The 24026-nt window shown below is 41.0% G+C and overlaps 1 protein-coding gene and 1 non-coding gene across 2 annotated transcripts in view; one reads left to right on the top strand and one right to left on the bottom strand.

The window, feature by feature from the left end:
- Positions 1–24026, top strand: part of GPC5 (glypican 5) — a 1030278-nt gene that overhangs the window by 417898 nt on the left and 588354 nt on the right. The window lies entirely within an intron of this gene.
- On the bottom strand, positions 13608–13710 carry LOC117871413. Its single transcript, XR_004644222.1, has one exon. It is a non-coding gene; the product is annotated as a U6atac minor spliceosomal RNA (small nuclear RNA).

The raw sequence follows: 24026 nt of genomic DNA, 5'->3' as shown, positions 1-24026 counted from the left end.
CTTGCTTGTTCTAAGTCTTTCAACACGTTACATAAATTACTCTATAGAGTGCAACCTAATGAAAAGAATATTAAGTAGCACATTTGAGGTAGCCATGCCTATCTGTTAAAAATCAACAGTAGGAGTGAAAATATTTCCAGCTATTACTAAAGATTTATTTTAAGCAAAATTTGGGAATTTCAGTAGCAAGTAAGATTTCATAGTTAAGAAAACCTGATATGAAACTCATTAATTAGGTCAGACTAAGAAGTGTGGTCTGCCAGGGCCACCTAGAAGGGGGAACAAAAGAGAGCCCCCCAAACAAGAAGGCTAGTCTGGCTGGCTCCCCACTCTGGGTGTTGCAACCTGGTGCATGGGATTGCAGCATCATTCAAGTTGCCCCAGAAGCCTCTTCGTTGATAGTGGATGGACTGTTGGGTCAAAAGAGAGACACTGCAACCCCACCCACCAGATCACATCATCCAGAGTGGGGAGCTGGTCCTAGCTCTTCAGGACAGGAGCCACATCCGGGGAGTGATCTCACACTCCAACACATGTACGCACGCTGACGCGTGTGCACGCCCACACACACACAGGAGGCCTCCTCTCGGTGGTATTTTTTTTTAAATATGAGGGGCCCCAGTTACAGATTTTTTCCTGGGTGCCCCAAAACCTTCATGCAGCTCTGATAAAGGCTGTGAATAATCTGTGTTTGTATACCCTGCCAAGTCCATTGCCGAATGTCAAGGTCAATAAGTGTTGGGAGCGAGTAAGTACTTTGGTGTCTCTTAGCAAGACCCTTTGACCCATACTGGAGGGAGTTATATCCAACCCTTCTTTGCTGGAAGGTGATCTCTGTGACTGGGGTAAAGGTCTTGAATACGGAAGAGTGAAAGATTAATGGATTCTTGAAGATGTGGTCTGGTGGAAGAAAATTTAATTGAAACATAGTTCAACACTGTCATATTTAACCTCCGTTGACTTTGTGGCTGTTGACTCTTATATTAAGATAATGGGTAATACACTGTATGGCAGGAATTTCATTTTTCAAACCTACTCATGCTTAAGTAAAAAGCTACAGTGGAGAAGATCAGAACCATTTAGTATATTAAGGATCTCGAAAAGGAGGTGAGCAGTGAAGTGCTAAATCTTAGAGGTGACACAAAATTATTTAGAGTAGTCAAGTTCTAGAGTGGACAATGAAGAACTTCAGAGGAACCTACCCAAGCTAGCTGAAAGGGCAATATAATGGCAGAAGAAATTCAATGTTTATACATTTAAAATAATGCACATTGTAGGGGAAAAACTGAAATATTCATATACCGTACAGGGTTCTAAACTAACATTTTCAACTCAGGAAAAGGACCTGAGCATCACTTTGGACTCCTCAAACAAGACCTCTGCTCAATGTACAGCAGCAGTCAAAAAAAGCAAGCCAAACAATGGTTGCATAAGGAATTGGATGGAGAATAATGTAGAGAATATTCTAATGATATCATACGAATCAATGGTTCTCCCTCATCTGGAATGCTCTGCTGTACTGGTCAGCCATGTCAAAAAAGATATTGTAGGATTGGAGAGAGTTAAGAAAAAGGTGGCCAGAAGGCTAGGGGAATGAAAAAGCTTCCATATGAAGATAAATTGAAAAGTTGGGATTGTTTATTTTAGAAAAAAAGATGAATAAATTGGAACATGTGTATGAAAAATAATGAATGGTATAGAGAAGGTGGATCAGGAATTTCTGTTCTCTGTCTTTTAACATAATAAGGGGATAGTCAATGAAACTGAAAGGTGGCAAATTTAAAAACTGATAAATATTTTTGTTCACAAGGTGTAGAATTAGATTTTGGAACTCAGTGCCACACAGTGAGGCGAAGAACCAAGAAAGATTCAAGGAGGAACTGGATATGTATATGGATGTCAAGAATATCCCAAAGTTACACTAATTAATAATGATTACAATGTTTTTAGAAGGGTTTCTAAACCTCATGCTTCAGGATTTAAATCAATCTCTTTATTTCTTCTACTTCTTCTCAAGCTGGCCAGGTTGGTGACAAGATACTAGAGTATATGGATTATGAGTCTGATCCAGTAGGGTAAATCTGTTGTTCCCATCTACCATTGACTCCTGAGTGGATCCTGTAGTATTGCTTGCTTACTCTAGTATAGTAAAAAAGACTTTTGAAAGTTGCCAGCATGTGCAAATGAATCTTCAGTCTATTAATTCACCTTGGATTGCTTTAAACTCATCCCTGTTTTGATCTCTTACATTTTCTTGTGTGTTCATCGCTTAAATAGGGTATCCATATGTGGCTGGAGGGTGCATATATGACCTTGTAAGCATAGGTATATATGGTGGGTTCAAGACAGGTGCATTTATTTTGCTATTGATTCCATGAATGGTTGTGAATATAATGTCTCCATTTCATCTAACAGGACAAAAATTCAAATCCATATGCACAGTAAGAACAAGCCCTTCTGTTCTCTATAATTACCCATTGGATGCAAAAGGAAAATTGGAAAAGATTATCTGTCCTGTTGCTATTATGAATGAACATAATCTCATTAAGGACCTTCAAAGATCCGTTTTTCAAGTCCATAAAAAAGTTTAAATTAGCTTTTTGAGATTGAACTATTAGGAATTAAACTGTTTCATTATGCCAGACACTTGTCTCTTCAGAGGATGAGCAAATTGCAGTTTTCTGTGTTGGATTTTCAGGTGTACAATGAGCATTGCAATATAGCACTGTTACATTTTGCCTGTTTGTATCATTTTAGGTACATTTGTCCTCAAATTATGTAATGCTAAAATGTTGAAGATCAATTCATCCTCTATAATTTCTGCATATTTACATTACATTATTTAAAGTGAAATGCTCTGAAGGAATCAATGCCCAATAAGAGTATGGCTGTCATTTGAAACTACACAAATTACCAGATAAACTTTTTATTTTATTTTGTAATTATTATTTTTTTTTTTGCAAGGAACCTGTGGGTCAAATTCTGTTCCCAATGAAGTCACTTGGAGTTTTAACACTTACTTCAGTGACACTCGGGTTTGGCTGTGTGTGTAGTATTGGGGGGGGAGAGGGACTTAGTTCAAAATTCCTTGCAATTCTGTATAGAAACATTAGGTGGCAGAATTAAAGGTGCAAACATTTAATTAGTTAAATCAGTTCATGACGTTTCCTGAAGTCATTGCTTCAGAAGGATGAATGACAGAGAATTAGCACATTCCACCTGCCCCTTCTTGGCTCAGCCAGCTAAGCAGCAGAGAGTTATTACCTGATGATTGTGAACATACACCTGCCTACTTACACATGGGTAGTCTTTCCACTAACCTTGTGCTGAGCTTGAATTCCCTTACAGAATCCCTTAGAAAATGAGCCTAAAGCCGTCACTGCATTTTTACAAGGCTTGAGGTTCACATTTCTTAAGGAGCTACTCCATTTGGGACAAATAATATGTATTTATATGATGTACATATTGTACTTTTGGTGTGCTTCTGTAGCGTGATTTTAGAAGGCAGAGCGCTAATACTTTCTTTTTCCATCCTCCCCCATGTCCAGCCAAACTTTTCTCAGCTATCTAACTGCCTTGTATAATTTGAATAGTTTCCACCTGCATACAATACAAAGACTTTTGCTCTCCCTCAGTTCTGCTCAGGAAAATTTCATAACCATTGCAGTATTAGCTCTCTACCAGATAGGTCAGGTCTGGCCTCTGTGTGGTTGATCTTAAAGAGTACTGTGTTTCTAACAACAAACAGCTGAACTATAAATTTACTGTTTTTATTTTTTATTCTTTTATGAAAGCAAATGGGGGGAGGGGAAGAGAAGAAAAGAAAAATCCTTTAGCTCTTGCAGAAGACAAATCCTCCATCTAACCAAAACAAAGGAATTTCTTCCTGGATGCAAAAAGCAGCTGGAAAGCCTCCCATCCTATGAGTTCCATGTTAGCACCTGTAACGCAGGATAATATTTATCTAGCTATATGATTCCTAGATTTTACAAAGGTCATTGACATATAGATTTTAAGTCTGGAAGGGACCATTAACCTCACCCATTAACTTTGCATCAAGCCATAACTTCTAATTTGTGATATAGCACATAGTTACATATAACATATATTTTATAAAAATATCCAGTCTTGATTTTTTGTGATGTGGAATCTACCACATCTCCAGGTAATTTGTTCCAGTGGTTAGTTATCCTCACAAATGGATACTATGATTACTATACCTATGACTACTGTGACTTTGTCTATCCTCAGCTTCCCACAATTGAATCTCATTATGCTTTTTGCATTCAAGTTAAAGAGCTGCCTATTGTCAGAAATCTCTTCCCTGTGTAAGTAGCTTTTCTCTTGGATAAACTAAATAGGTTGAGCTTCTGGGGTCTCTTTTGCTATAAAGCTTGTTTTTCATACATCAACTCATTCTTGTAGCTCTTTTCTGAATCCTCTCTAATTTTTCAATATCCTTTTGAAACATGGACACCAAAACAAGATAAAATATCCCAGTAATAGTCTCACTAATGTGGTATACAGAGGTAATACCACTTCCCTGTTCCTCTTCAATATTCCCTTGCTTATGTATTTGAACATTGCATCCACCCCCTTATCTACAGTATTGCACTGGGAACTCATGTTCAGTTGGTTATCTATTATGATCCTGAAATCCTTTTCAGTATCGCCACATTCGTCTTGATTCTCACTACTTTTTTTTATTCCTAGATTCATGACTTTGCATTTGGCTGTATTAAAATGCAAATTGTTGAAATAAGCCCAATACAGCAATACATATCAGACTTGCTCCCCATCATTAGAAAACCACTCCATCAATGTTTGTGCCTTCTGCATAATTTACCAGTGATGATTTTATATATTTTTTCAGATCTGTGACAAAGGTATTGACTAACTTTGGGCCAAGAACAGATCCCTGCTCCACTGCACTAAGACCTCCAATTGGCGACTGTTCCCCATTTACAAATAGTTCTAGCAATCTATCAGCCTACTAGTTTTTAATCCATTTAACATGGGCTACATTGATTTTTGTACAGTATGTTTTATCAGAATATCATATTGGACTAAGTCAATTGCCTTACAGAAGTCTATGTCAACACAGTTACCTGTAGCAACCAAACTTGTAATCATATCAAAATCAATATCAAGTTTGTTTGTTTGACAAGACCTTTTTTCCATAAAATCATGTTGATTGACAATAACATTGCTCTACAGCCAAAATGCTTCTGAAATAAATGTAGTCAAACTTTACTAATTCTGGGTCACTGAGAACGAAAATGATGCTTAAAATTGTTGATTGGCTCTAGTTTTCAAGATACGCTATTGGGTCAGTATATACGACCCTTGACTTGGGAATGGCAGAGGATAAGTGAGTTATAAAGGGAAGGGATCTCATTTTATACCAGAAATGACTAAAATACATCTTTGACTGGATCTATGAATAAATCTATGCCTGGGTTTGGACAGTACTTGCTTTTTAGGCAAAACAATGAATGATGCAATCTGAAGCTGGTATTGCATCATACATGATATGAATTGCATCATGTTATTCCTAGAAGTCATGGATGATGCAATCATACCGAAGCTTACATCACTCTGCTGAACAAATTGCCCTATATCAGCTCCAGAAATCATACAGTGTCGTGCTCTCTTATTTGTCAGTGTTTGATTTTGCAAAGGGACACATTTCTGTTTAGCCAAAGTGAGCAGAGATGCCTCGTACTTGTGTGAACAGTGCACATAACTTTTGCTATGTTTGTGGTGAAGTGACTTTTGCATCACAAAAGCGCAGTATAACCACTGTGGTTAAGAAAGCCTATCACCTTTATTTTGGCTGCAAAATTGGAGATCAGGACAAGAGGTGGGCCCCACACATATGCTGCAACACTTGTGCAACAAATCTTCCCCAGTGATTGAACAGGAAAAGGAAATCTATGCCTTTTGCAATGCCAATGATTTGGAGAGAGCCAACAGATCATACCAGCAATTGTTCCTTCTGCATGGTGCCTCCAGTTGGGAAAGGTGTGTCGAAGAAGAAAATGTGGACTGTGCATTATCCAAACATTCCATCAGCTGTATGCCTAGTACCCCACGGAGAAGGACTGCCGGTTCCTGATGCACCAGAATCATTCTCACTTGAGTCAGACGAGGAAGAGGATGAAACTTCTGGTCCATTTAATGAATACAAGAGACAAGCCAAGATGCGCCGAGTAGACACTGAATAGGACTAAACTATGTGCATAATAGTTTTTTGCCTTTTGTTTCATAATAAATTTTATTTATATAACCCTTTTGCTGATTTTTAAAGTGTTACATAAACAGGACAGGTGAAATATTATCATGTAAAGCAACCATAAACACATGAAAAGACCTAGGTTTACAATTTATGATTAAAACTCTACTATCTACACAATATACATAGACATAAAATGTAAAAACTTAAATATCTTAGAAACAGTAGCCAATCAGTTGTTTTAATTGTCCTATTTGAATTCAGCACATCAAAATACATAATAAATAGCACATTTTATCTCTGAAGCAGACGACTTCTCAAAAATTGTAGACCAGTGTAATTATACTACCATAATTTGATTCTTTACTGATTGTGTCCCATACCAGCCTTTCAATGATTTCGCGTGTGATCAATGTCAAGTGAATAGTCCTATTTCATCTAATGTACACTTTATAAATATAAGCTTTTTACAGTCCTCTGGAACTTCTACAGTTTGTTAAAAATTGATATTAGTGGGTTTAGAGAGCTTCTCAGCTATTTTATTTAACTAGTCTTGGGTACAGGTTATCTCGTCCTGAATTTTTAAAATGTTTAAATTTAATAGTAAGTGTTTTACATGTCACTGAGGGCACAGAAAGTATTTCTTTATCACTTTAAGATATGAACATATCATCCTGCTTCTTTCCAAAAACAGAACAGAAATACTGTTGACTATTGACTATTTTGTTATTTCTGCATCACAATTGACAGTTTAACCATTTTTATCTAATACTGGACATACCCCATTGCTAGAATTTCATTTGTTCCTGATATATTTAAAGCTTTTACCCAAGTGCTACAAGTGCAAAGGTTTTTGAATAAATTGTCTGCTTGATAGATTAGAGAGATAAGATGATTGAAAGTTGAGAAATAACTGGAATTAGGACTGATAGTGTAAGTATTTTTGTAGTGGTGGAGAGGCATGCATGTCTCAATGACCCCGAGAGCAGTGCTGCCTGGAGTCATGTACTCCCTTAGGGTACCCATGGCAGAATGGTCAAGGGTGAGGTTTCAGACAAAGCGTGATCCAAGAAGTCCCTAACAGAAGAGCAGATGGAGGATAACTGCACAATGGAGGTGAAACTGTTGAGTAATGTTACAATGGCTGTGAAGGTGGATGAATGCTGCAGCAGATAGAGAATCTCCAATTGTCATGGTGTCCATGCCATTGGTTTCAAGTCCTCGATCTGTCAAGGATAGTGTGGTGACTGTTGTGCACCAGTCTCCCCACCTTAAAAGAAGTCCCGCACAGGCATCTTCCAGGTTTTGGGAAAATAATATTTGCACATGTCAAAAGTCCAGTGGTGATTGGTGAGTGGCAATGGGAACAGGACAGTGAAATGTGGAAGTTCCTAGTTACAGACCGACAAACAGGCGGTGTGTGTATAATACAATCATCTTGCTCGACGATTGAGGCGAGGCGAGCATCTCGGCAGCTGCACCCATGACTGAGCAGTCCTTTTCAGGATCCACTATGCTCACCCCATGTGGGAAGAGGGTTAGAAAAGGTAACCTAAAAAAGTCTTGCCTCTGTTTTTTCTGTCTGGATAGGCACATCCAGCAGGATCACCACCTCAGCGGTCGAAAATGTAAGAAACTTTTCAACTTTGGAACTTGGAACATACATACCCTGATGGACAACTCAAACAGCGACCAACCAGAGTGATGTACAGCCATTGTTGCTACTGAATGGAGTCGGTATAACATTGATATTGCAGCTTTGTCCAAAACTAGAAGAGCTGGTGAAGGACAGGTGGGAAGGAGAAAGGAGGATACACCTACTTCTGGAAGGGAAAATCTATAGATGAACCCTGATTGCATGGAGTGGGCTTTGCTATAAAGAACAAGCTCATAAGGTGCCTCTCTGAGGTACCATTTGGCATCAATGATCAGTTTATGATACTCCGATTGAGGCTAACCAAAAATCAACAGGCAACTATTGTGAACGCCTATGCACAAACACTGGATGCCAATGAGAATGTAAAGGAAGATTTTTATTCTCAGTTGGAAACCATTTTATCTGAGGCCCCTACAGAAGACAAGATCCTCCTTCTGGGGAATTTCAATGCACATGTGGGACAAGACTCAGACCAGCGGAAAGGAACAATTGGGAAAGAAGGAGTTGGCAAAAGCAATTCAAATGGAATTCTGCTCCTGACCAAGTGTGCTGAACATGAACTTATTATGAACACTCTTTTCCAACAAAAGGAAAAGTTCAAAACATCTTGGAGACACTCACGGTCAAAGCACTGGCATCTCCTCAACTACGTCATAGTTCATGCCCGAGATCGTAGTGACATACTTCTCACAAGAGCAATGACAAGTGCTGATGATTGTTGGACTGATCATCACCTTATTCGAGCCACAATGAAAATGAAGATCACTCCCAAATGGAGGCTGAAAAAGAAGCAGATTAGGCGCAAGCTGAAGGTTCAATATTTGAAGAACCCTATTAAACATGACTACTTCCAAGCAGTCTTAGAAGAAAAGCTCCCATCAGAGTTTCCAGAAGAAATTGAGGAACATTGGAGCCAGTAGAAAGCAGTAATCATCAATGCCTCTGAGGAAACCATAGGCTACCAAACCAGAAAACATCAGGACTGGTTTGACAAGAATGATGCTGAAATTGAGCAACTCATCAATGAGAAGAGAATGGCATTTGGTGCTTGGCCGAATGACATAAATTGAAAGAGAGAAGCTCATGCCAAGGCAAGGGCGGAAGTACAACGTAAAGCCAGAGAACTTAAGAACAAATGGTGAACTGAGAAAGTGCAATAACTCCAACATCTCGCGGACATCCACAATACATGTGGTTTCTTTAGTGCCACCAAGGCTGTTTATGGGCCAATTTGTCATGGTATGAATCCTCTTTGCTCTAAGGATGGAACCACACTTCTGAAGGACAACAAAACCATTAATTCTTGCTGGAAAGAACATTTTGAAGATCTCCTTAAACATAATTCTATGGTTGCAGATGAAGTCCTTGAGTAAATCCCTCATCGACTGTTTAGGGATGAGCTCGGAGACCCTCCCAATTTGTATGAGGTACACAATGCCACCAAGCAGATGAAGAACAACAAGGCAGCAGGTCTATATGGGATCCCCGCTGAAATCTTTAAAAATGGTGAACCAGAGCTAATTTGATAGCTTTACTTGCTTATCCTTAAAATCTGGATAAAGGAGGCGATACCCAGTGAAATGAGGGATGCTCTGATTGTCACCCTCTTCAAAAAAGGGGATAAAGTGGATTGTGGAAATTATCATGGTTTCTCTCTCCTAGCCATTGCAGGCAAAGTTCTGGCATGGATCCTTGCAACCCGCCTTCTGCCGCTGTCTGAAAAAATTTTACTGGTACTGAGGATATGATCTTCACAGCACGGCATCTGCAAGGAAAGTGTTAGGTATATCTCACAGAGCTGGAAAGGACCCTGAAAGGTCATCGAGTCCAGCCCTCTGCCTTCACTAGCAGGACCAAGTACTGATTTTGCCCATATCCCTAAGTGCCCCTCTCAAGGATTGATCTCACAACCCTGGATTTAACAGGCCAGTGCTCAAACAACTGAGCTGCCCTTCCCCCAAGTGTTGGGAGCAAAACCAACCACTGTACATGGCTTTTATTGATCTAACTAAAGCCTTTGACTTAGTGAATCGCCATGCCCTCTGGTCTGTAATTTCTAAGATTGGATGTCCTGATAAATACATGATTGTCCTAAAATTGCTTAATGATAACATGAAAGCAACTGTTCTGAGCAGCACTGGCTCCCAGAGTGAACCTTTCAAAGTAGAAACAGGAGTCAAACAGGGCTGTATCATCGCTCCAACCATGTTTGCGGTTTTTATCGCTGTCATTCTTTATCTAATTGCTTGGAAGTTTACAGCTGGCATTAAAATCACTTACAGAATGGATGGAAAGCTGTTCGGGCTTAGCAGGCTGAAAGCCAAGATTAAGATTTCCACAATATCTATTATGGAACTTCAGTATGCTGATGACAACGCAATCTTTGTCAACTCTGAGAAAGATCTTCAAACTATCTTGAATGTGTTTGCCGATGCTTATGCATGTCTTAGTTTCACTCTTAATATCAAGAAGACTAAAGTGCTCTACCAGCCCTCTCCAAAAGAGGTATTACATGCCCCATCTATCAAAATCAATGGAGTGGTGCTGGAGAATGTCAACCATTTCCTCTACCTTGGAAGTCGTCTTTCATCCCAGGCAGATATTGATGCAGAAATTCAATATCGCCTGAGCTGTGCCAGTGTAGCTTTTTCTCGTTTACGGCACAGGTCTTTGAAGATCATGACATTCGAACAGACACCAAGCTTCTTGTTTACCAAGCCATTATTCTCCCAACACTGTTGTATGGGTCCAAAACTTGGACAACCTATAGACACCACTTGAAAGTCATTGAGAGGCACCTTCAATGCTACCTTTGTAAGATTTTGAAGATCAAATGGGAAGACAGGCCCACTAATATTAGTGTTTTGGAAGAGGCAAAGACCACCAGTATTGAGGCAATGATCATCTGTTAGCAATTCCACTGGATTGGTTACATTGTCTGGATGCCAGACCCTCGTCTCCCAAAACAGGTTCTGTTCTCTCAGCTGAAAGAAGGGTACCGTAATGTGGGTGGACAATGGAAGCGTTATAAGGACTTGCTGAAGGACAACCTAAAAAAATGTAGTATTGACATTGATACTTGAGAGACACTTGCCCAGAATCACTTAAAATGAAGGAAGTCCTACATGATGGTCCCCTGCATTTTGAACTTGCTCGTCGGGAAGCTGAAGAGGACAAGAGGCACAGGAGGAAGGAGAGACTGGTATCAAGTATGGTCAACAGTCTCCTGCTGAGCCTGAAAACGTCTGCTCTCATTGTAATAGAACTTGTGGTTCAAGGATTAGCCTCATTAGCCACCTGAGGACCCATATTCTTTTCCTCAAACAGAATTAGCTATAAACAGTAAAATAATGCTCTGTTCATCTGCGTACATACATTGGTTACATTAAATAATGTAACTTCTAGGGGGATTCTATGCCAAAAAAATTAAAAAAATATTTGTCAAAATAATACAGTATAATCACTCCAGTTTCAATTGTTTTGATAATTTATTTAAACTACAGTACAGAAAAAAAAGTCACAATAACTATTTAGCATTTAGAATCCTAGAATATTAGGGTTGGAAGAGACCTCAGCAGACCATCTAGTCCAATCCCCTGGTCAAAGTACGACCAACACCAACTAAATCATCATCAATTTGTCAAGCCGGGCCTTAAAAACCTCTAAGGATGGAGATTCCACCACCTCCTTAGGTAACTCATTCCAGTGCTTCACCACCTCCTAGTGAAATAGTGTTTCCTAATATGCAACCTAGACCTGCCCCACAGCAACTTGAGACCATTATTCCTTGTTCTGTCATCTGCCACCACTGAGAACAGCCTAACTCCATCCTCTATGGAACCCCCCTTCAGGTAGTTGAAGGCTGCTATCAAATTCCCCCTCACTCTTCTCTTCTGTAGACTAAACAAGCCCAGTTCCCTCAGCCTCTCCTCATAAGTCATGTGCCCCATCCCCCTAATCATTTTCATTGCCCTCTGCTGGACTCTCTCCAATTTGTACACATCCCTTCTGTAGTGGGGGGACCAAAACTGGACTCAATACTCCAGGTGTGGCCTCACCAGTGTCGAAGAGAGGGGAATAATCACTTCCCTCAATCTGCTGGCAATGCTCCTACTAATACAGCCCAATATGCCATTGGCCTTCTTGGCAATGAGGGCACACTGCTGACTCATATCCAGCTTCTCGTCCACTGTAATCCCCAGGTCCTTTTCTGCAGAACTGCTGCTTAGCCAGTCGGTCCCCAGCCTGTAGCGGTGAATGGGATTCTTCTTTCCTAAGTGCAGGACTCTGTACTTGTCCTTGTTGAACCTAATCAGATTTCTTTTGGCCCAATCCTCCAATTTGTCTAGGTCACTCTGGACCTTATCCCTACCCTCCCGCAAATCTACCTCTTCCCCCAGTTTAGTGTCATCTGTGAACTTGCTGAGAATGCAATTAATCCCATCATCCAGATCATTAATAAAGATGTTGAACAACACCCTGGGGCACTCCACTTGACACCGGCTGCCAACTACACATTGAGCCATTGATCACTACCCGTTGAGCCCAACAAAGTAGCCAGCTTTCTATCCACCTTATAGTCCATTCATCCAATCCATACTTTTTTAACTTGCTGGGAAGAATACTGTGGGAGACTGTATCAAAAGCTTTGCTAAAGTCAAGATATATCACATTCACTGCTTACCCCATATCTACAGAGCCAGTTATCTCATCATAGAAGGCAATCAGGTTGGTCAAGCATGACTTGCCCTTGTTGAATCAATGTTGACTGTTCCTGATCACCTTCCTCTCCTCCAAGTGCTTCAAAATGGATTCCTTGAGGACCTGCTCCATGATTTTGCCAGGGACTGAGGTGAGGCTGACCAGTCTGTAGTTTCCCAGGTTCTCTTTCTTCCCTTTTTAAAATATGGGCACTATATTTGCCTTTTCCCAATCGTCCGGGACCTCCCCCTGTCGCCACTAGTTTTCAAAGATAATGGCCAATGGCTCTGCCATCACATCAGCCAACTCCCTCAGCACACCCTTGGATGCATTAGATCTGGACCCATGGACTTGTGCACGCCCAGATTTTCTCAATAGTCCTTAACTTGTTCTTTCACTACTGAGGGCTGCTTACCTCCTCCCCATACTGTGTTGCTCAGTGCAGCAGTCTGGGAGCTGATCTTGTCTGTGAAGACTGAGGGAAAAAAAAGCATTGAGTATTTCAGCTTTTTCCTAAACACACGAATATATTAGGAAACACTTTGTAACTAATACCTGCATTGCAGTTATAATCCTGGATTTTCATTTAAATTACATTATAGAACACCAAACAGCAAAACAATAAAAGAAGAATGTCATTTTAAATTGCTCAGACTTTCACACATTAAAATCATCCAGTTTTGCTAATCGTTGTCCTGGACCTGGCTGGGTACTTTGGGAAGTGCTTGATTCTGATTGCCCTGACATTTTATTGAATGCTTGGTAAATGTTTTATTTTCTCTCAAAGTCTTTTTTTATTGGGTAAGTAAAATAAATCCTGAGCTGTAATCTAACCCCATTGTGCCACTTTGGCACAGGAAAAAAGTAAGAAAGCACATAGATCTTCCTAGCTGATTCCCTTACTGTCATTTATAAGGCTTTACATGACCCTGGCAATGTAGGGGGCTTAAAATTTTACAGGTTTATGCTCTTGGGGGAATTGACTGAGAATGGGAACAGTTAACTAACAATAGAACACTAACAGTATTAGATGCCACAAAGTAAGTGGCAATGCCTTAACCATATGTGTGTTGTAAGTCACTAGGACCTCTTCCATCCTTATCAAGGGGAGTGCTAATTAGGCTGCTACATTTCTGTCTCAGAGAATGAGATCAATTAACTAGCAGGCAGGCTGCTACATTTCTGCCTTGGGGATAGACCCTGCCTTCTGCATAATAGAAAAGCCCTACCCCTCCACACAGGTCTCTCTTGCTTGTTGGTACGCATGCATGCGCATCCACGGCCCCTCGTGGTGATCAACATCTCCCCTGTAAAAAGAACAGGAGTACTTGTGGCACCTTAGAGACTAACACATTTATTAGAGCATAAGCTTTCGTGGACTACAGCCCACTTCTTCGGATTCATATATGCATATATGCATCCGAAGAAGTGGGCTGTAGTCCATGAAAGCTTATGCTCTAATAAATGTGTTAGTCTCTAAGGTGCCACAAGTACTCCTGTTCTTTTTGCAGATACAGACTAACACGGCTGCTACTCTGAAATCTCCCCTGTAGGTACACATGCTCAGTCCCCCTGCCGCTGCAGTGATTAGTGTTTCTGAGGCTGCTCCAGGCACCTTAGAACAGACACACTGCCTGGGCTGCCAGAGAAGAGGCATGTGTCCCCCTGAAGATTTCTTTTGCATTTTTCTGTGTGGGGGGCACAGAAAGATGCAGACCATATGAATTCTGAACCTCTGCAGGGGAGCAGAATTCTGTCAGGAGTAGTAATGTTTTTCTATTGTTACATTTCAACCTTAATTTTAAATACAGATTTTGCCCTAAAAAGACTTCAAACAACTGAATGCTTTAGATCAGCAAGCAAGAACTAAATGACCCATGACAACCCTGAAGGTTTTGTTTCCAGATATTCTCAAAAAACTCAGCCAGGTACCAGAAGGTGTGGGATGCCAAAACGAGAAAGACACAGAGAATCTGTGCTTCTGCCAGTAAGACACAGAGAATCATATGGTGTTGTAATTATCTTTGTCGCTTCATCTCACAGGCAGGACAGCGCTCATTCTGACCTACTATTCCCCAATAGCTTTCACAAGTTCCAAAGGGCATCAGTCTAGTTTGCAGATAGTTGAGTGGGTTTCTCTCAGTGCATCTAGAACATTCATTTTGGACACTAAATAAAACTCAGATAGGGAAAATGGTGCATAAGTTCCATCCTGCTGTGCTACTGCTCCAGCGAGATTGTTGCGGGTCTGATCTCCCATGATGAAAGAAAAGGTCTTGCATCTTTAGTTTAATCTATTTTGTTATCTTTTTAAGCAGCTGGGTCAAATATCTGTTTGCTATATTGCTTTTTAAAATTTAAAACCCAATAACCTGTGAACATATTCGGCACGCTCAACTAACAGAATTTCTAGATTATTTATTTCAATATATAATCCTCAGAGAAGGTGCCTCTCTTAGGCTGTAGGTATGTCTAGCAAAACCTAGAAAAACAGTCACAAGAAAAGATTGAGCCACCAGTGCCTCTTTGGCCCCAACCTGGAAAATAATTAAAATAAAATATTAGAATAAAAATGAAACCAGTACTCTCCTTACCACATACCCTATCTCTTAGTGTTCCCATCCCCCAAAATCCTGGATAAGAAGAGAAGTTAACAGATTTGGGCTGTTTTCCTCCAAGAGGGTAAAGACCCCCTACAGAGGACACGCCGTGAGCAGCTCCCTTTATTTTATACCAGGATGATTACAGTTCAAGTGTTTCCACTGACTGCAGTTGTGGCAAAGGCCTCCATTGTTTCTTGGTATTTTAAGTCTTTGTGGTCACACTGGATTCCCCCACCCCAGTTCTGTATTCTCTTCAATTTGAAGGGCTCTTCTGTGAGGCTTTTCGCAGGATAATTTGTATAACTCTTTACGTATTTATTTGTCCACCTACCCACTTATTTCTTAATAGTCCACTCACATATTCACATGCACAGTTTAACATTGTGTGATGAAATACTAGCCCTGCTGAAATCAATGGCAGAACTTCCACTGACTAGAATAGGGCCAGGGTTTGATTCATGGATTTTACTAAGGAAAGTGATGCAATGCATGACTTTTATGACCACCATGACAAACATTCACTGTTTCCCATTATTATTAGTTGTCTGCTCTCTTGAGTTCCAGAAGCCATTTTCAAAGTTCTTAGGTGGAAAATATTTAAAATATTTTCCTTCTGTGGCAGTAGCTATTAAAAGCTCAGGCACAAGAGATTTCATGCCATTCCAGTTATTCATTTACTTTATTCTTCTAGGTATAATTTGCATTGTAGTATTCAACAAGGGCTTTAATTCTGAAATAGTGCCATACTTTTTTGAAAAAAAAAAAAAAAAAAAAAAAGATTGCTAGCCATTCAATTAACTACTTTCAGGCTGAAATTGCCTGGGCACGTTATGCTGCCAGTGCATGATTTGATATTGAATTTCCATCTTACTTCATAAGATTTAACCTTATACCCTGTGCATATATCGTGTACTCACTGCAACAGAAGAGAAGTTAATGCTTTTATATATTTGATGTCTGTGGGTGTAAAAAGTACAACTGCACACATTAGCATTTAATTTTCTCCAAACGTCTGCCAGTTTAAGATCCCTTAGGATTTTATTTAATTTGTAAGTGAAAGCTGGAAGTCATTCTGCTTTCCCAGGTCTATCCTCCACTACCAGATTTCAATTAAAAATCTTCCCTATGGCATCCTTCACCTGCAAAAACAAAGCAAATATACTAACAGAAAAGGGACCTGCATCTGAATTAGACATATGCATGTCTACTTAGTGGACATATATTCAGCAGGGTAGGCAAACTGTCATTCCTCAACCTTGCCTCCAGTGAAAAAATAAATCTCTTCACTTTACTTTCACTCACTGAATCAGCTAAAACAGTATTTTTCTATTGACTAGAACAGCTATATCTTTTTTCTTTGAGCAATAGAAGGGTGCAAGACCTTGACCAGTTTTATCCTCTGTATTTGTCAATTGCATCCTTCAACCCAGGGGCGTGGGAGGGGGAAGAATGTGGAGGGACATACTTTTGAACAAGAAAGTGCAGGACATTCACTGATTAGACATGTTTCTCCCCAAATATTGAGATTAAGGTAAATATTGTTGTGACTATGAATGACAAAGAAAAAAAAGGGAAACAAGTATGTCCCATCCACAAGAACTTGGGTGTTTAAAAAGGGCCAGCAGGGAGAAAAATTTGGACATAAAAATGATAATTCTGTGTTAAATATTATTTATAACTCCAAAACCCCAATTCTTTAACCAGATAAGAAAGTTTCAGTTAAAAAAAAACATCCTGAGTAAGAGAGGAAGTGAAACCAGCAATTAAAAATAAATTTATAACAGATGGAAAAGATGGGGGAATTTGATAGCAATGAATACAAATCAGTAGTTAGGAAATTCAGACAATTGATAAGGGAGGCTAAAGATGACAATGAATAATCTATGATCAGTAGAGTTAAGGATAATTAGAAAGATGTTTTTTTTTAAATATATCAGGAATAAACAACATTAATGCAGAAAAAAGCATGAATATTCAATGACTATTGCTATTTTGTGTTTGGAAAGAAGCAGCAAGATGTATTCATATCTTAAAGTGGCAAGGAAATACTTTCTATTCCCACCGTAACTAGGGAAGATGTTGAACACTTTAAAATCTTCAGAGGAAGAGCAATAACTTGCACCCAAGAGTATTAAAATAAATGGCTGAGGAGCTCTTTGAACCATTAATGTTGATTTTTAACCAATCTTTTAACACTGGGGGAGTTATTCAGGACTTTTATGTTTTAAAAGGGTAAATCATATGACCTGGGTAACTGTACACCAGTTAAAAGCAACAGAGGGTCCTGTGGCACCTTTAAGACTAACAGAAGTATTGGGAGCATAAGCTTTCGTGGGTAAGAACCTCACTTCTTCAGATGGAAGTCTTCACTTGCATCTGAAGAAGTGAGGTTCTTACCCACAAAAGCTTATGCTCCCAATACTTCTGTTAGTCTTAAAGGTGCCACAGGACCCTCTGTTGCTTTTTACAGATTCAGACTAACACGGCTACCCCTCTGATACTGTACACCAGTTAGTGTGACATCAATCCCAGGAAAAATCATGGAAAGGTTGATATGGGACACAATTAGTAAAGAATCAAACATAGTTATATGGAAAATAGGGCTTGTCAAGTAAACTTGTAATCTCATCAAAAATGATATCAAGTTTGGTTGATAAAGGTAACTGTGTATACACATTATACTTAGACTTCTGTAAGGCAATGGACTTGCCTTTGACAGAATGGCAAGATATTCTGATAAAATAGAAGTACTATAAAAATCTACATCAACTATCTATTTACATATTAAATATATTAGAACCTGGTTAACGGCATCGGTGCATTCCCAACTGTGGAACATGGTCCTCATAGTATCAAGCTGCAAAACTGCCTTGAAAAGCCACATCTTTGGGGTGGGGGGTGCACAAGAGATCTCATATGTTAGTTACATCATTGTCCCATTCTATATAAAGAAGTGCAACTCCTTAATGGCCTCAGTTCCTTCACCTGCACCACCAAGAGCGTGCAGAACCCATCCTCACACTAGTCCTTTCCCTAGCCTAGCTTAAGGTTTCTGTGTAAATAGTTAATTAGTATAGGATAGCTTAGAGTAGCTAGCCCTTTCCATGTACCAGGAGCTTTTGGCTCCTTATCAGGGCTACAAGAAGTGTATCTACTGCCAGGCCATCATACTGCAGACAGACATTCATGTCTGGTGCCTTCTGTATGTGGGCGAGACACACTCAATAACCCAATGTGCAGTTTGCCACACCTTCAGTCCCCAACACCAGAGGGAGAGACCCTTAACACTCCAGGCTCATCTGGCTTCTCATTGCCTACAGCCTGATGCTCTGACAGGCTAATTGGGTGGTACAGAGACTAGCCCTCCATGCTGAACCCCATGTCACATTGGAGCCAGGATGCACTCTGGCCTCAATGCCCCTTCCATCACAGGCTCAAGACCAGAATCTTCTTGGCCTTAAATTGATAGTAAATTGCTCATCTGGCAGCAGTTAAATCAAAAGCAGCACCAGAGATGGAAACAATCTCTTCCCCTCCAAATTAAGGCCTCAGTAGCTTTGGTGACAACGTAGGAAGTGCCTGTTATAGAGTGGGATATAATTATATTGAATTATGGAGTCTGTTTGACTGTTTATTGAAGGTCCTTCACTGACAGGAATCAAGTTTGAAGTCTGGGAGTGATTGACGTTCAATGAGTATGTCTACTCTACAATTAAAAACTGTGGCTGTCCCATGCCAGCTAACTTGCGCTTAAAGGCCTCAAGATAAGATGCCGCTTAATTGTGGAGGAGACATTCAGGCTCAGGCTGGAGCCTGGACTGTAGGACCCTGCAAGGTGGTAGGGTCCCAGAGCTTGGGTTGCAGCCTGAGACTGAACGTCTACACCTCAGTTAAACCGTCCCTTGAGTCAGCTGGCATGGGCTAGCTGCGGGTGCCTAATTGAAATGTAGAAATACTCAATGACTCTTAAGTACTGGCTCATCTACGTGGAATGACAGATGTTCTTCCCAGGGGCCTGCCAAGGGGAGGATCAAGTATGACCGGGTGATTTGGACCTTCACAGTTTGGACTGAAAGCTAGTGTACACTGGAAACCTACATTGGCATAACTATGTTGTTCAGGGATATGAACAAATCCATACCCCTGAGTGATGTAGTTAAGCCAACCTCATGCCTTGTGTAAACAGCACTAGGTTGATGAAAGAATTCTTCTGTTTACCTAACTACTGCTTCTCGGGGAGGTGGATTACCTACACTGACTGGAAAGCTTCTACCACTGGCAAAGCTAGTGTCTACACTGAAGTGGTACAGTGGCACAGGTGCAGCACTGCAGCTGTACCCCTATAGCGTTTCAAGTGTAGACAAGCCCTGAGAGTTTGGGCTGATGACTGAGAGACAGGGGCCCTATTTAAGAGTGGATTCCTATTTTTGGGGGGTGGGGGAGAGAGAAAGAGAGCAACATCGCATAAAGAAGGGCTTACAAGAGATAGAGACAGCAGGAAGGGCTCTGCCCAAACTGAAACACTGAAGAAGTAAAAAGCAACAGAGGGTCCTGTGGCACCTTTAAGACTAACAGAAGTATTGGGAGCATAAGCTTTCGTGGGTAAGAACCTCATTTCTTCAGATGCAAGTAATGGAAATTTCCAGAGGCAGGTGTAAATCAATATGGAGATAACGAGGTTAGTTCAATCAGGGAGGGTGAGGTGCTCTGCTAGCAGTTGAGGTGTGAAGAACTATACACTCACAAGAAGGAGTAAGTGGAGTCTAAGGAAGGGGAGCACAACTCAGGATTTTTGTTATTTTTTCAAGATCTGTAGCTCTCAAGTGCTTTAGGAGTAAAGTCAATGCAGTTAAGAAATTTATTTGCTCATCCTGTGTTCCTTGCTTTCCTGCTACAGTGTTTCTGAAATAATTAAACTAGTAAACCCTGAGTGCCCATAGCTGTGTTGGAGCTTTGAGGGAGTATGTGTAAGTAATTGTAGGGTTCAGGGAGTCTTAAACACCAGTGACAGGCACTAGGACAGTTCAACAGAGGGGTCCTACATCTCAAGGAATGGTGCCATACAAGAGGTCTGATGCCAGGAGTGTGCCCTACTGTCCCAAAGCTAGTAATGGTGATTTAAAAGTACCCAAACCCACTTGACTCACATCTGAGGTCAACATTTTCTTTTTGCCTCTGAGCCTTCCCTTGTGGCTGAAGACCAACTATCTCATCAGGTGGACCATGGGAGCCTGGCTATAAGAAGGGGTTGTAGATGAAGATCTTCTGTCAAAGCTACTAGTCACCCCACTGCATGCTTTTCCACTGCTTGACTCCATTCCTGTACCAACTTCTCCTGTTCTGATCTGGAACTACCTGGGAGTACCTTCAACCTATTTTGAGATGAATATGGAGAGTCCCCCTCTCCCCAACTTGACCTTGGAATACCAGACTTCTTCTCTTGTCTGAAATCCAGATATCATGGAAGAATCTCATGCAGGGCCCTCTTCAGCTCCTCATGTGACCTTTCATACAGGACTCCATGAAGGTCATTTTGGAAGCTGTGAGACCAACTCCAGCTGTGAAATTGGCACTGACTTATGCACCATACCTTCCCCCTCAGCACTAGATACCCTCAGTAGCATCTATTCCTCATTGGGCACCAACACCATCTTCCTTGACAGCACCAATAGCAGCACCAGATTCTTCAGACCTGAAGAAGGATCTGCCTGTATTTGAGGAATGGGATGATACTCCATGAGAAGAACCAGATGTGTAGAGGAATATACAGATGGCACTTCATCAGATGATCAGATTAGTGCCTCATCTGTTTCCTTTCTGATGAACTGAGGCTGGGTCTACACTACCCGCCTGAATCGGCGGGTAGAAATCGACCTCTCGGGGATCGATTTATCGCGTCCCATTGGGACGCGATAAATCGATCCCCGAATCAACGCCCTTACTCCACTAGCGGAGGTGGGAGTAAGCGCCGTCGACGGGAAGCCGCAGAGGTCGATTTTGCCGCCGTCCTCACAGTGGGGTATGTTGGCTGCAATACGTCGAATTCAGCTACGCTATTCACTTAGCTGAATTTGCGTATCTTAAATCGACTCCCCCCTGTAGTGTAGATGTAGCCTGAGACTGTTCCAGGAGCTATTGGTAAGAATGGCAAATACTGTCCAGATTTGAACAGGGGTCATGGCACCAGAGCCCTCTGATTCCCTGTTTGACATATTACAGATGCAGACCATTGAGAAATTGGCTCTGCCTATTATCTCCAGCCTTCCCAACCCAGCCAAGAGGATCTGGCCGTCTCCTTTTCCATTTCCACTCAGGTCCAAGAGAGCAGACACAATAAATCCCACATCTGCGAAAGGACATCAATTTTTACTACAGCATCCTTAAGCAAACTTCATATTGGGCAACCCTAATTCTGACATCTGCTGATGTTTGAGTGCTTGATTTTGCAAACATTCTTTTGAACATATATTTTTTTTCTTTTACATGTAATTTCCTGGGATTAAAAAAAAAAAAACAAAGTAAAAAACAGAAATTCCATCCTATGGAACCATACTGACCCCCTCACTGGTCATTAACAGCTAATTGAGTAACTAGTGGCAGTAGTAGGCTGTCATCCTCTATGTGAGGAGCAGCCTACTACTGCCACCTGTTACTCAGTTAGCTTGGAGATGAGACAAACACAGATATTTGCAGCAGAGGAATGTTGAGACTCAAGAATCCTGGGTTCAACTCAAGGTCTTGGAGGGGAACTGATCCCTACAGTAGCAAGTCAAATGATGACACCAGGAATGGCAACCTTCAGAACTGATTTTCAGACTGCGAAGAGGAAACCCTGCTCTGATTGATGACCTTCCCCATTTCTCTGTTGTCTGGGGAAGAACAGCAAATCAGAGCTGCTGCTTCTGGATCTCTTCCCTGAGGAGCTGAGGGGAATTTTTGGATAAGGGAAGATGGAGAGGGAGCAGCTGATACTGTTTTTCAAGAGGGGAGGAGGGAAAGAGCCTAGCACCTTAGGGTTTCTCTGCTTTCTTCTCCCCACTTCCCTCTTATGAAAAATAGGTCAGCTCCTCTCTGTTCCTCCCTCTTCCCCCTCCCTCATCCTGCAGCACTGAGGCTAGAGATAGGGAGAATAGGACTGTAGCTGGAACTGGCCCCCTTCCCAAGCCATTGGAGGTAAATACCTGTGGAGCTGGCCCCCAGGCCTGGAAGGGGGTGACCTGAAGAGCTTCCAAAGCTGCCCACAGACTGGGGGGATGACTGGAGGAGGAACAGAGCTGTGCTGAGAGGCAGAGTGCAGATGTGAGGCTGGAGGGAGTGCAGAACATATTGTCTGAGGGCTGGGGAAAGGGGTGAAAATTGATGTGGGACTAAGAGGGTACATAATGAATCAATGTAAGGATATGGGGGCACAAACCACATGACTCACTCTAACTTTGCAAGAATCGTCAACACTAATTGTCATATACACATGAGGGTAAGGAAAGGGGTGTTCAAAATCAGAAGACAGACAAACCACAATTTAATATTACTTCTTTTTAAACATTTCACAATTTTGAGACCAATCTCATGATATTCAGGGATTTGACTCATGATTTTTGAATGCTGGGTGTTGGCAACAGTCACCCTAGCCTGGAAAATTTCAGCCAATGAGTAATGTTTGGCAAAGTTATAAACAATTTTTAAAAGGATTTTATAAGGAAAGTGTTAGGCAACCTTACATATAGGTGTTGCTGCCAACTCCTCTTATAATAATATTGGCACCTGGATAATATAGGGCTTGGTGCAGTATAAATAGATAAATATAGGAGCTCTTTGTGTGGGGTAACCTATATATTGTACCTTATACTTCTATTTTGAAGGTCATCTATTCTATCAAGTAAATCAAGGAACTTTTTTTTTTTCATTGCCAGCACACCTGTTTGTTTCCTCCAGGTCCTACTGCCTACTCAGGACCATGCAGCATCTCCATGGACTATCAGAGAGAGCAAAAGCTCAGTAAATACATATTTGGTGACTCGCTACCTAATCAGTTTTCTACCAGCTAAGTAGATAGTCCTGTTATTTAGTTACATTTCTTATATAAGATACTTAACAATTAAATGTATTCTTACTGTTTTCTTTAATAGCTGCCATAGCTATCTTGAACCAGACCCTTCCAGAGCTAAAGAGTCAAGGCTCTAGCTACAGAGGGTCCTGTGGCACCTTTAAGACTAACAAGTATTGGGAGCACTCCTTGCATCTGAAGAAGTGAGGTTCTTACCCACGAAAGCTTATGCTCCCAATACTTCTGTTAGTCTTAAAGGTGCCGCAGGACCCTCTGTTACTTTTTACAGATTCAAACTAACACGGCTACTCCTCTGATACAAGGCTCTAGCTACAGCTGCAACAGACTTATGAGCTCTGCAGATCAGGCAGACCAATGAATTTTATATACACACTATCTGATTCTCCTAGCTCCTCCTGTTTGTGAAGTAATTTCACCTAAAATCACTCAGGGGCTAAGCTGATGTGTAAAGTTTTATAAATAAATAAATTTTAATTCAAAAGCTTCTCTAATTTTTCCCAGTTCCCCGCAGAATTCTTCAGTCAATCATAAAACCTTTTCATTCAGCAAGTACTTGCATTTGGGCCAGGAGTTCTAGAGGGTGGTCTACTTGCCCAAGATTGGCAGGATTACTTGCAGAGGCTGAGGGAACTGGGATTGTTTAGTCTGCCGAAGAGAAGAATGAGGGGGGATGTGATAGCTGCTTTCAACTACCTGAAAGGGGGTTCCAAAGAGGATGTAGCTAGACTGTTCTTAGTGGTACCAGAGGACAGAACGAGGAATAAT

Source organism: Trachemys scripta, chromosome 1, assembly GCF_013100865.1.
Source record: "Trachemys scripta elegans isolate TJP31775 chromosome 1, CAS_Tse_1.0, whole genome shotgun sequence".
Lineage (NCBI taxonomy): Eukaryota > Metazoa > Chordata > Testudines > Emydidae > Trachemys > Trachemys scripta.
The sequence above is the reverse complement of the archived record's forward strand: the minus strand, read 5'-3'. Positions and strand labels throughout refer to the sequence as shown.